This window comes from Stegostoma tigrinum, chromosome 10 (assembly GCF_030684315.1).
Source record: "Stegostoma tigrinum isolate sSteTig4 chromosome 10, sSteTig4.hap1, whole genome shotgun sequence".
Lineage (NCBI taxonomy): Eukaryota > Metazoa > Chordata > Chondrichthyes > Orectolobiformes > Stegostomatidae > Stegostoma > Stegostoma tigrinum.
This window is the reverse complement of record NC_081363.1, coordinates 47,736,608-47,751,161: the sequence shown is the minus strand read 5'-3', so window position 1 is coordinate 47,751,161 and position 14,554 is coordinate 47,736,608.

The window sequence follows — 14,554 nt, the reverse complement described above, 5'->3', positions numbered from 1 at the left end:
GGGTCATTCGACATTTGCAGAAATTCTGCAATTAAACCCAGTGATTAATGTCTCAAAATATTTACACAAAGGAAACTGTAAATTGAAAATTTTAAACCATAGATGCAAGGGCATCCCTTTAAAATATTCTCTTTTAAACATGCAGAATTTTTGGAAAGGTATGACTGAGACATCTACAATTGCCTTATCTATGGCTTTACTCCAAAACCTGATTGCGACAGGTCTTGGAGTAAAACCACAGATAAGGCAGTTGCTTCACTGATGCCAATACAAAAACCTGGGACTCCTTTCCTAATAGCATTGTGGATGTGCTTGCAATTCATGGACTGCAGCGGTTCAAGAAGTGAAACTTTTTCAAGACCATTTAGGGAAGGGCATCCAATGGAGCAGCAATGGACTAATGATATTATCATTAGACCAATAATCCAGAAACTCAGAGACAGATGCCTGCAGTTCCTCATGGGTTATGGCTGATTTTTGAATCAAATCCCACAGCACCAGGTGTTGTTGTTCCCATACACTTGAAGCCCTTGTTCTTCCAGATGATAAAGGTTGTGTTTTCGAAGATACTGTAAAAAGATCTTTGACAAGTTGCTGCACCACTGTGTGCCACTGGTATGGAATGAATTTCGAGGTGGTAGATGGGGTGCTGACCAAATGTACTGGCTGCTGTGTACTGGATGGTTTCAAGTCTCTTGAATGTTTTTCGGAGTTGCAGGCAAGTAGAAAGTATTCCATCGCACTCCTGATTTGTGCTTTGTTAGTAGTGGATAGGCTTTGGAAAGACATGAACTGAGTCATTTACCAGAGAATTTCCAGCTACTGACTGGCTCTTACAGCCACCTCATTTGCTTGGCTCATCCAGTCAAATTTCTGATCAGTGGGGACCTCAGGATGTTGATGGTGGGGGAATTGAATGTTAAATTGCTGTTGAATGCCAATAAGAGGTTCTCCCTTATCTCTTCTCTCGTTGGCTTTTGTCTGGCATTTTGTGGCTTGAATGTTATTTGACAGTTATAAGCTGAAGTCCAGGTTATTGTCCAGGTTTTGCTGGGTGTGGATACAGATTGCTTTGGTACTTGTAGTCACCAAAGATTGTGACCTTACAGATGATGGAAGATCATTGAAAGAGCAGCTGTAGATGTTTGAACTTCGGACACTATGCTGTGGAAATTACTGCAAACATGTCCTGAGGTCAAGATGATTGGTCTTCAAAAATCACAGCCTTTTGTGGTTTGTGCTGCTGGAAATTTCCCCCCAGTTCCCATTTATGTCAGTGTTATCAGAGCTCCCTAGTGCCATACTTGGTCAGTTGCTTCATCTGTTTGGCTGTAGTTTTACTTATTAACAGTTCAGTTGAAGTTTACTGTAATTGATTTTCTCCTTCTGAGGTTTGTTTGTTTTTAATTTAAAGGCTTAAGTTTGAATGACAGATGGGGGGAGCAATATTCTAATTGTTCACTCATTCTCGTTTTTGACTGCTTGTCTTTGTGATAATTCCTACACCCTTCACTTCACAAGCACATCATTACTACCATGAAGTGTGTAAATAATCCTTAATAAAGTCATGCATCTTTCATTATTCCTTACCCCTACGTATAATATTTTCGCATACTGATCACTAAGGCCCCTTGCTGCTTCAGTTTGTGTGTGTATCTTCCTGTCATGCTGATGTTTTTTGATTGGGATTTTTTGTTCCCAGTAATGCTTGGGTTGTAATCTGTGTAATGGCTGCTACATTATGATATTTAACAGAATTTTTGCTTTTAGCATGTCTTTTTTCTTGTGGTACATGAATTTGAACACAGAATTCTTATCTAAAACATAATAGTACCTATAATACGTACTACTGTTTTTTCTCAACTTTTTAACTCTTTGGATTTCCCTCACCCATTCCTCACAACTAGTTTAAATTTTTGCCTACATCATATTTACTTCATCTAAGGCCTCCAGCCTAGGTGACAGGTTACCGTATCTTCTCGTACACAATTTTATTCAGCCATTAACTACTTTTTCCTAATCTCTCCTGTTGCCTGGTCCAACATGTTGGGGAAGAAATGTCTCATGATTTTGTAGTGTTGCTCCGCTAATCAGATGTATTTTTATGCCATTCAGTCTTCATAGCGTAACCAGAAAAGCACAGAGTTTGTAAACCCTCAGGCATGTTAACTCCAATTATTTCCATGCATGAGGTTACATTTCAAATGCCTCTTTCAAGTGGAGTGTCCACTCTTTTGAGTGGCTTCAGAATACTGTTGAACGATGTCCCAAACTACAAAGCCAGCCAGCAGTGCAGATTTAAATTATTCTTGTTGGTGATATTACTTCCAGGCCTGGACAGAGAAAGCTAAAAGAAGTGGAAGCATCAACAATATACCTGATGCAGAGGAGGTTCAAAAACGCAAGCGCGTGGAAGAGCTCCGTGAAGATGACCTAGAAAACAAAGATGAAAACTCTGAAGCACCCGAAAGCTTGGCAAAGAAACACAAACAACAGCATGTATCCACAAATTCAAGATTGGCTGCCTTTGCCTTCACAAAGGAGTAGCGTTGCTGCATATTACTTGACCACAGTTTGAGCATTTTAATATTTCTACCACATTTTTGAATTGTCAATAGTTCTGTAGTTTAGACTAAACAAGACTATATACAAATTTTTTAAAAAGATTTTCTTCTTATTTTGCAGGAATTTGCTATATATATTTTTCAAAGTTCTCATTAAGAATGCAATTTGTCCTTGATATTCATCCTGTACAGTGATTTTTTTCTAATTCAGCTAAAAATGATCTGGAGGAGAACAAGAACTTTTTTTAAATGATAAGTCACACTTTTAGGTGTAATTGGCAAAGATCGATGTGCTGGTCAGTTACCTCTAATATTTGCCTGGAATGGTGGAGAGCACAATAGTGAAGAATGGAGGTACAACTGGTGGACAGGATGGAAATGTAAATAAATCAAATTAACTTCCATCAAAATAACATTTTGGAAACACGTTTTCTTTGTAAGTTGTAACTATAACCTGAAGAATTTAACAGTTCAGTAGTGAACTGTAATAAGGTGAACTCTGAAAACTTTAATGGGGATGTACAGATAAATTATGAATTCAGTGGAATGCAATTTTGAAAATGCTGCTCTTGGTAGTAGCTGCCAGTTAGTTTTAGTTACTTCCAGTTATTTGTCCACTTCTCGCAAAGAAGTGTAGGTCAAAATCTTCACAGGTTTCCATGTTTTATAATTATATTTTCATGTATATTTATCACAAGATATTAGATTTTGTTCATAAGTTTTCATTTTTAAGTTTGAATTTTAAATGTATGTTTTATAGGAATTAAACTTGATCTATTTTGAGTATTTGTATTTCTCATTAATCTGATGTAAGGTTTGAAGAGTAGTACAGTATATTAAAATGAAAACTTATCTGACTGAAAAGGAGAGAATTAGCGAAGGGTCAATTTGGATATGAACCACCTTTTTGGCTCTCCATCATTTCGACTTGCCTTATAGTTTTCTCTAGTGTATATATAAAGTTGATAACTTTATTTCTTTACCTTTTTTGGAAATTTAGATAAACTTGAAAGTGAGTGACAAAATAATTAACTCTAAATGATAAACTAGGTAGAATAGATTATTTTAAATAATTAAGAAACATTATTTGTCTCAGTGCACCAAGTTTAATCGTATAAAGAAACATTCAGGCTATCTGCACACAGCTCCCTTAATGCTTTGGTTTTGTTTTATTCATTCGTGATACCTGGGCATTGCCAGTTGGCTAGCATTTATTTGTCTGTCCCTAGCATCTCCCAACTGAGTGGCTCAATTCATTTCAGAGGACAGCTAAGTCAAGTACATTGTTGTGGATCTGGAGTGGCATGAAGAACAGGTGAGGATGACAGATTTCTTTCCCTGAAGGACATTATTGAGCCACATGGATTTTTCCAAGAATTGTGGTCATCGGTAGATTCTTGGTTAAATTTTTTAATTGATTTCAAACTCCACTATCTGTTGTGGCGTGATTTGAATCCAGGTCCCCAGAACATTTGCTGAGTTTAATAGTCTAGTGATAATACTCCTATGCCATTGCCTCGCCTATGGTTAGCGTAGTTGGAGCCAAATATGCATGTAAAAGACGATAGTACAAAATGTTCTGAGCTTTGACTTTGTATTTTTCATTGACACTGACAGTGAGGTATTGAGTGAGCGCATTTGTTATGCAACATTTTTGGATAAAAATGAGCATAATGTGCATTTATATCAGAAGCTTTAATACACCAATTGCCACTTTAGCATAGCAGCAAAATTGAATGCAAACAAGTTTTTGCCACTACAAAGTAACAGTTATGCCAGTTGACATTCATAAATGTTGCTCATAAATTCATGTGCACCTATTTTTCTATAGATTTTTCAAATCAAAACTTAAATTCAGGGCTAAGACAACATGATGTAGAGCTGGCTGAACACGGCAGGCCAAGCAGCATCAGAGGAGCTGGAAGGCTGACGTTTCAGGCATAGGCCTTTCTACAGAGTCTAGGCTCGAAACGTCAGCCTTCCTGCTCTTCTGATGCTGCTTGGCCTGCTGTGTTCATTCAGCTCTACACCTTGTTCCTAAATTCAGGGCTTTGTGTTTGACTTTGGGTTCTGCAGGTCGCATGTTTGGAAGATGTTATTGAGCTGCACTTCATACAACTAAGTGGAGCCTATTCCATTACATTATGATTTGTGCTTTGTTCATGGTGGGCAAGTTTTATGAGGCAGAAAGTGAGTCACGATTCCAAATCTCTGTCTTGCTCTCCTAGTCTCACTATTTATGTGATTGACCCAGAATGCGGATAGTGGGATACTTAGCAGTAGTAATGTCATTGAACCTGAAGGGGAGTTGCTTAAGCTTGTTTGGCATGAATGTTACTGCCATTTAGTAGCCCAAGCATAAATTGTCCAGGTCTTCTTGCATGTGAGCATAAACTACGTCATTATCTGAGAAATCAAACTGAAACAGTGTGCAATCAGTGAACACCCCACCCAGGGTTTATTGAGACGAAGGGAAGGCCACTGCTGAAACAGGGTAAGGTGTTTTAACTTCAGGGATTCCTCATGGTAATATCTCTAGTGATTGTCCTGCAGCAACCAAAGTAATTTTTAATGCTAGGTATGACTCCACCCAATACAGTGTTCTGCCCCTGATTGCACATTGACTTAAATTTTACTGGGGCTCCTTCATGTCATACTACAACTATTTGTGGCTTGCTGTCAAGGGTTGCCACCCTCCCCTCAGCACTGGAATTCAGCTCTTTTGTTTATGTTGAACCAAGACTTAGAGGTGTGGAACAGTGGTCCTTTCAAAATCTAAAGTCTGTCAGAGACCAGGTTAATTAGTAAGGACCACTTGGTAATACTGCTGATATTCCCTTTTATTGCTTTGCTCACATGTTAAGAGGCTTGTAGAACTGTATTTAGCCAAATTAGACGCGTCCTGCTTTCTGTGGACAGGAAAGTTTTGCATTTTAAGAGGCATTTGGTAAATTTCGTGGCTGTACTATGGAAGAACCTGAATTTGAAGTTCACCCCATCAGTGATGAGTACTGTATATGGTCTGACCAGAGAAATGTACAATAAGGTAACCTCTTCTTACTTATGCAATTATTTGTACTGTTCACATCAGTTGGTTGATCTGTCTTAGCTGGACATGTGTTAAGTCTGTTAGGACTCTTAATAGAGTTACCAACTTCAAATAAACTTTCATCTGCTGTGTTTCAATATGCTTTGCTTTAATTTGATTAGCTATTTGGCGAAATCATTTGCCTATGGGTTTTGGCGTGAATATTTGGCAGAACGTAATATCTATCATGTATTCAGAGATAGTAGGAACTGCAGATGCTGGAGTATCTGAGATAACAAGTTGTAGAGCTGGATGAACACAGGCCAAGCAGCATCAGAGGAGCTGGAAAGCTGACATTTCGGGCCTAGACCCTTCTTCAGAAATGAAGGACTTTTTTGAAGAAGGGTCTACCCGAAACGTGTTCATCCATCTCTACATGTTATTAATCATGTGTTTATCCTGCTTTAATTTGTCATTTATTGCTTAATGGGAATTCAGAAAATTGGATGGAAAATCTATGCTGTTGTCTGCAATAACCTCTTCAGATTTTTGGACTCCATAGAGAGCCAAAATTAGATGTTAATGTATTAGTGGGAGCATCTCTTGTTTGAGATGCATATATGCCATTTTCCTTTTTCTATTGCTGGTTTTCTTGTGATATCACCTTCATAATGGCATTAGTGAAATGCAGAGTCTGTCCCTGTTGTTTAGAAGGGAAGGGGGGAGAGGAGAGCATTAGTCAGTGGGGACTTCATAGTTAAGGGGACAGATAGGAGATTCTGTGGGAATGAGAGAGACTCACAGTTGGTGTGTTGCCTCACAATGGCCAGGGTCTGTGATGTCTCGGATGGTTTTCGAGCTCCTTCAGGGGGAGGGGTAGCAGCCCCAAGGCGTGGTCCACATAGGCACCAACGACATAGGTAGGAAAAGGGATGGGATGTAAGGCAGAAATTCAAGAAGCTAGGGTGGAAGTTTCGAGCTAGAACAAGCAGAGTTATCTCTGGTTTGTTACCTATCCCACATGCTGGTGAGGTGAGGAATAAGGAGAAGGAGCAGTTGAACATGTGGCTACAAGGATGGTGCAGGAGGGAGGGATTCAGATACCTGGATAATTGGAACTCATTCTGGGGTAGGTGGGACCTCTACAAACGGGATGGTCTACACCTGAACCAGAGGGGTATCAATATCCTGGGGGGGTATTTGCTAATGCTCTTTGGGAAGGTTTAAACAAATTCAGCAGGGGAATGGGAATCTGAAATGTAGCTCCAGTGTACAGGAGGTTGAGAGTAGTGACGTCATGAATAAAGTTTCAAGGTCGCAGGAGTGTACCAGCAGGCAGGAAGGTTTGAAGTGTGTCTGCTTCAATGCCAGGAGAATCCGGAATAAGATGGGTGAACTTGCAGCATGGGTTGGTACCTGGGACTTCGATCTTGTGGCCGTTTCGGAGACACGGATAGAGCAGGGAAAGAAATGGTTGTTGCAGGTTCCGGGGTTTAGGTGTTTCAGTAAGATCAGGGAAGGTGGTAAAAGAGGGGGAGGTGTGGCACTGTTAGTCAAGGACAGTATTGCGGTGGCAGAAAGGACGTTTGATGCGGACTGATCTACTGAGGTTAGAAACAGGAAAGGAAAGGTCACCTTGCTGTGAGATTTCTATAGGCCTCTAAAAAGTCTCAGAGATGTCGAGGAAACAATTGCAAAGATGATTCTAGATAGGAGCAAAAGTAACCAGGGTAGTTGTTATGGGGCCATTAACTTTCCAAATATTGACTGGAAACATGATAGTTCGAGTACTTTAGATGGGTCAGTTTTTGTCCAATGTGTGCAGGAGGGTTTCCTGACACAGTATGTAGATAGGCCAACCAAGAGACGAGGCAACATTTGATTTTGGTACTGGGTAATGGACCAGGCCAGGTGTAAGATTTGGAGGTAGTTGAGCACTTTGGTGATAGTGACCACAATTCGGTTACGTTTACTTTAGTGATGGAAAGGGATAGGTATATACCATAGGCAAGAATTATAGCTGGGGGAAAGGCAATTATGAGGTGATTAGGCACAATTTAGGATGCATAGGATGGGGAAGAAAACTGCAGGGGCTGGGCACAATTGAAATGTGAAGCTTGTTCAAGGAATGGCTACTGCGTGTCCTTGATAAGGATGTACCTGTCAGGAAGGGAGGAAGTGGTCGAGCAAGCGAACCATGGTTTACTAAAGAAGTTGAATCTCTTGTCAAGAGGAAGAAGGAGGCTTATGTAAAGACAAGGCGTGAAGGCTCATTTAGGGCATTTGAGAGTTACAAGTTAGCCAGGAAGGACTCAGAACTAAGAAGACCCAGGAGGGGACATGAGAAATCTTTGGAGGTAGGTTCAAGGAAAACCCTAAAGCTTTCTTAAAGGTATGTCAGAAATAAAAGAATGACTACAGTAAGATTAGGGCCAGTCAAGGACAGTAGTGGGAAGTTGTGCATGGAGACTGAAGAGATAACGTACATGGAATAGTGTGGGTTAGATGGGCTTCAGATTGGTATGACAGGTTGGCACAACATCGAGGGCTGAAGGGCCTGTGCTGTAATGTTCTATGTTCTAGATAGGAGAGGCGCTAAATGAATATTTTTCATCAACATTCACACAGGAAAAAGACAGTATTCTGGAGGAGAATACTGTGGTGCAGACTATTAGACTAAACAGGATTGAGGTTCATAAGGCGGAGGTGTTAAGCAATTCTGGAAAGTGTGAAAATAGATAAGTCTCCTGAGCCGGATGAGATTTTTCCGAGGATTGTCTGGGACGCTTGGGAGGAGATTGCAGAGCCTTTGGCTTTGATCTTTGTTATCATTGTCTACAGAAGACTGGAGGATGGCAAATATTGTCCCCTTGTTTAAGAGGTGGGGTGTATAGACAACCCTGGTAATTGAAGACCAGTGAACCTTACTTCAGTTGTGGGTAAAGTGTTAGAGAGGATTATAAGAGAGGATTTATAATGATCTAGAAAAGCATAATTTGATTAGGGATAGTCAACACGGTTTTGTGAAGGGTAGGTTGTGCCTCACAAACCTTAGAGTCCTTTGAGAAGGTGACCAAACAGGTGGATGAGGGTAAAGTGGCTGATGTGATGTATATGGATTTCAGTAAAGCGTTTGATAAGGTTCCGCACGGTAGGCTATTGCAGAAAATAGAGGCATGGTATTGAGAGTGATTTTAGCTGTTGGGATCAGAAATTGGCTAGCTGTAAGAAGGCAGGGGATGGTGGTTGATGGGAAATGTTCATCCTGGAGTTCAGTTACTAGTGATGTAGTGCAAGGATCTGTTTTGGGGCCACTGCTGTTTGTCATTTTTATAAATGACCTGGATGAGGGCATAGAAGGATGGGTTAGTAAATTACCGGATGACACTGAAGTCAGTGGAGTTGTGGATAATGTGGAAGGATGTTGCAGGTTACAGACAGACGTAGGTAAGCTGCAGAGCTGGGCTGAGCGGTGGCAAATGGAGTTTAATGCGGAAAAGTGTGAGTTGATTCACTTTGGAAGGAGTAACAGGAATACTGAGTACAGGGCTAATGGTAAGACTCTTGGTAGTGTGGATGAGCAGAGAGATCTCGGTGTCCATGTATGTAGATTCATGCCACCCAGTTTGATAGGTTTGTTAAGAAGGCATACGGTGTGTTAGGTTTTAGTGGTAGAGGGATCGAATTTCGGACCATGAGGTCATGTTGCAGTTGTACAAAACTCTGGTGCGGCCGCAGTTGGAGTATTGTGTACGGTTCTGGTCACTGCATTATAGGAAGGATGTGGAAGCATTGGAAAGGGTGCAGAGGAGATTTACCAGGATGTTGCCTGGTTTGGAGGGAAGGTCTTATGAGGAAAGGCTGGGCCTTGACGCTATTTTCGTTAGAGAGAAGAAGGTTAACAGGCGACATAATAGAGACATGCAAGATGATCAGAGGATTAGTTAGGGTGGACAGTAAGAACTTTTTGCCTTGGATGGTGATGGCTAGCATGAGAGGGCATAGGTTTAAATTGAGAGGCAATAGATATAGGACAAATGTCAGAGGTAGGTTCTTTACTCAGAGTAGTAAGTGCGTGGAATGCCCTGCCTGCAACAGTAATAGACTCCCCAACTTTAAGGGCATTTAAATGGTCGTTGGTCAACATATGGATGATAACGGAATAGTGTAGGTTAGGTAGGCTTCAGAGTGGTTTCACAGGTCAGCGCAACATTGAGGGCCGAAGGGCCTGCACTGCACTAATGTTCTACGAGAAAATATGAAAATTGCGGTTTATTATACTGTTCAATGGTGAAAAATAAAGTTTTCACCACTGTGAAATCATTGGTTAAGTGTGGTACTATTAAGTAAATAACAAAAAATTATGCCAGCACTTCTCCCAAGACTCCTTGTGATCTGTTACTGAACCATCTGAAAACAATGAGACCGCTGACTTGCACAAGTTAACAACAAAATGGGTGTTATTGACATTATTTTTCCCCTAGTACAGGAAGGGAGAAATTATAATGCTGTTAGTCCGGAACTGCATAGCATAAATTGGGAATAAATGTTCTCGGGGAAATGCACAACAGAAATGTGGAGGTTGTTTAGGGAGCAGTTATTACAGGTACTGGATAGGGTTTGTCCCACTGAGGCAAGGAAGGGATGGTAAGGTGAAGGAACCTTGGATGACAAGACCTGTGGAACATCTAGTCAAGAGGAAGAAGGAAACTTACTCAAGGTTGAGGAAACAAGGATCGGACGGGGCACTCGAGGGCTACAGGGTAGCCAGGAATAAACTGAAGAATGGACTTAAGAGCTAAAAGCGGGTATGAAAAAGCCTTGGCAGGCAGGTTCAGAAAAATCCCAAGGTGCTGTATACTTATGCTGGCCATCCTCTTGTTCCTCATATGAGGGTAGGGCCGATCAGAGATAGTGGAGGGAACCTGTGTGCGGAGTCAGAGGTGGGAGGGGAGATCCTTAATGAATACTTTTCTTCAGTATTCACCAGTGAGAGGGACCTTGACGTTTGTGAGGAGTGTGAGAAACAGGCTGATATGCACAAACAGGTTGATGTTAGGAAGGAAGATGTGCTAGAAATTCTGAAAAACATGAGGATAAATAAGTCCCCTAGATCAAATGGGATATACCCAAGGTTTCTACAGGAAACGAGGGAAGAGATTGCTGAGCCTTTGGCATACTTACTGTCCTCTGGAGTAATACCAGATGATTGGAGCTTGGCAAATGTTATTCCCTTGATCAAGAAAGGGAATAGGGATAATCCTGGGAATTACAGACCAGTCAGTCTTATTTTCTGTGGTGGGCAAATTATTGGAGAGGATTCTGAGAGATAGTATTTATGATTATTTGGAAAATCATTGTTTGATTACAAATAGTCAGCAGGGCTTTGTGAGGGACAGGTTATGCCCCACGAGCCTTTTTGAATTCTTTGAGGATTTGACAAAACACATTGAAGGTAGAGCAGTGGGTGTGGTGTATATGGATTTTAGCAAGGCATTTGATAAGGTTCTACATGGCGGGCTCATTCAAAGTAAGGAGTCATAGCATTCAGGGAAAGTTGGCTGTTGGGATACAGATTTTGGCTGTCCAATAGAAGACAGGGTGGTAGTAGATGGAAAGTATTCAGCCTGGTGACCAGTGGTGTTCTGCAGGGATCTGTTCTGAGACCTCTGTTGTTTGTGACCTTTTATAAATGACTTGGATGAGGAAGTGGAAGGGTGGGTTAGTAAGTTTGCCGATGACACAAAGGTTAGTGGAGTTGTTGACAGCGTAGAGGGCTGTTGTAGGTTTCAACGGGACATTGACAGGATGCAGAGCTGGGCAAAGAAGTGGTAGATGGAATTCACCCAGAAAAGTGTGAAGTGATTCATTTTGGAGGGTTGAATTTGAATGCAGGATACAGGGTTAATGGCAGGATTCTGTGGAGGGACAGAGGGATCTTGGAATCCACATCCATAGATCCCTCAAAGTTGCTACCCAAGTTGATAGGATTGTTAGGAAGGTGTGTGGTGTGTTGGCTTTCATTGACTGGGGAATTGAGTTTGAGTTGCAAGGTTATGCTGCAACTCTATGAAACCCTGGTTAGACCACACTTGGAATATTGTGTTCAGTTCTGGTCACTGGAAGGATGTGGAAGCTTTAGAGAGGGTGCAGAGGAGATTTACCAGGATGCTTCCTGGACTGGAGGGCAGGACTTATGATGAAAAATTGAGGGAGTTTCATTGGAGCAGAGAAGGATGAGAGGTGACTTGACAGAGGTGTACACGATGATGAGAGGCATAGATAGTGGATAGCCAGAGACGTTTTCCCCAGTGCAGAAATGACTGTTGCCAGAGGGCATAATTTTAAGGTGATTGGAGGAAGGTATTGGGGAGACGTCAGAGGTAGGTTCTTTACACAGACTGGTGTGTGCATGGAATGAACTACTGATGGTGGTGGAGTCAGATACATATGGGACATTTAAGTGACTCTTGGATAGGCACATGGATGATAGTAAAATGTAGGGTATGCAGGGTAGTTTGATCTTAGAGTAGGATAATATGTCGGCACAACGTCATGGGCTGAAGGGCCTCTACTGTGCTGTACTATTCCATGTGCTACAGCTACAAAAAAGCCACAGGGGGACCAGTGAGGAAATGTCCCAAATTCCTTCGCATGTGTATTATAGCAACGGGTTAGAATTGATGAAGTAGATTTTAGATCTAAATCTGTGTCATGGTGAAAGGAATCTGACTAAAGTTTTTGAACAACTGACTGAAGTAGTGAGCAGGGGAATATTTATATTTATAGATCTTATAAATGTGGATTTCTGGGTCTATTTGATTATCTCACTTAAGAGACTGTTAGCTAAAATTTAAGCTCCTAGAATTGAATTAATTGCTACATTTGTTAATGACTTAGATTATGCAATATCAGTATCAATTCTCAGACTCAAATCTGCAGGTGATGCTGAAATAAGTGGTATGGTAAACAAGGTGGAAGCATAAAACTGCCAAGAGGGATTTTTTTTACACCAACTAATTAAATACTCTGGTTTTAAAAACTTGAATCTCTCAAAGTGACTTACTTAGATTATGTGAATTGTCATAAATGAGTAATTATCTACATTGTTTAAAAAAATGTTAATGTATCTGTGAAAATGGACACTGAATTCTACAAAGTGGCTCCTGCAGGTCACCCAACTCATTATTGATTCAGTGTAGACAAATAGACTGGTGTGTTAACTTCATATCAACCACCTAGATACACATTGATTAATGGTGGTGGAGTCAGATACATATGGGACATTTAAGTGACTCTTGGATAGGCAGATGGATGATAGTAAAATGTAGGGTATGCAGGGTAGTTTGATCTTGGAGTAGGATAATATGACAACTCAGTGGGCCCTACTAAAGATGTGGGAATTCAAAGCTTCTGAGAAAAACATGAAACTGGAATGACACCATGAAGAATTCCAGCTTCATTTACTTTCTATGTGTAACAATGATCTGTCAAAGTTAACATAGCAGCCATATCAAAGTTTTTGACCAGTATACGATTGGTTGTGAGATGCCATAGTTGGCAGAACTCCAAGATTTCTGAAACACTCCAGAGAAAGGGTGGGGGTGGTGGAAGTGGTTTTTGTCACGGAGTTGGAGAAAAATAGCAAGCCAGTTAAAGGACAGCCATACTGAACCAGGCTACTGAAGGCACAGTGCTGCAAAATCAAAACAAAGGACTCTTCAGAACTGCCCAGAACCTGATCTACTCAGTGTACTCATTGGAGAAACTTGCAATTAGAAGAAACAATCATAGCTGCTGAATTGAAGTTTGACTGTTCAACTTTTTTATTCTTAGAAACAGAATCTTTAAATCAAGTAATGGCTTTCAAATGGTAACAAACTAACAGGTTTTCATCTTTATAAGTATCTTTTTACACCTAACTACTTTTAATCTTGTATTGTAGATCTTTTTTACTTAATCGCTTTTTGCAATGGTTGCATAATGCATGATCGTTTGCTACTCTGCGACTGATTATTTTTAAATTGTAACATTTTCTAAAGATACTGGGGGGGGGACTGAACCAGTTGTTTGTAAAAAGTGCAGCTAGCACCACTTTTTTGACGTGGTTATGACAAAATTGAGGGGGGAGAAAAGTAGCAACTGCCACCTAGTGTTTTTGCTGCTGAGGATGTTGGCATTTTGTGAAGTGGTAACATTATGGCTCCTACCTCTAATATGCTGCATGTAGGGTGATGCCAATCAGAGTCAAGTGCTTCTCCATAGAAGAAAGTAGAATTGTCGAACAGTTGCAACTGAATTGCTAATTAACAATTCATTGTCGTTGGATTGAGACTTATGAGATCTCTAAAATCCAATTTATAATTGGATCAAATTGCAGTTAACGTGAAGACCAGTGAGGACCAAGTATTCTGAATGGCAGAAATGGGTGCAAATTTTATCAAGACCTTTTAAAAAAGGGTTTAATGTGTATAAAGTGTCAAGTCCCAAACTGAAAAATACAGGAAACATCTTGCAGTGGTAACTCCTGTTACACAAGATTCAATTACTTCATACAATCTTCTGAGCTTAGGCTAGAAAATTGTTTAGTAATGTCTTCCTTGAATATAGGAAACTATTATGGTCAGTGAAGTTACTTGAGAATTCCACTTGTTGATGTAGTATTATATTCACCAGTCTGAAATGAAGTCCAAAAATTACATCTGGTTTTTATTTTTTTTATTCGTTCACTGGATGAGGGCATCACTGGCTAGACCAGCATTTATTGCCTGTCCTGAATTGCCATGAGGGCAGGTCAGAGTGAACCACATTGCTGTGGGTCTGGTCAGACGAGGTAGGGGTAGCAGTTTCCTTCCCTAAAGCACATTAGTGAACCAGATGGGTTTTTCCTGACAACTGATGATGGTTTTAATGGTCATTATTAGACTCTTAGTTCCAGATTTTTTATAATTAATTTCAAATT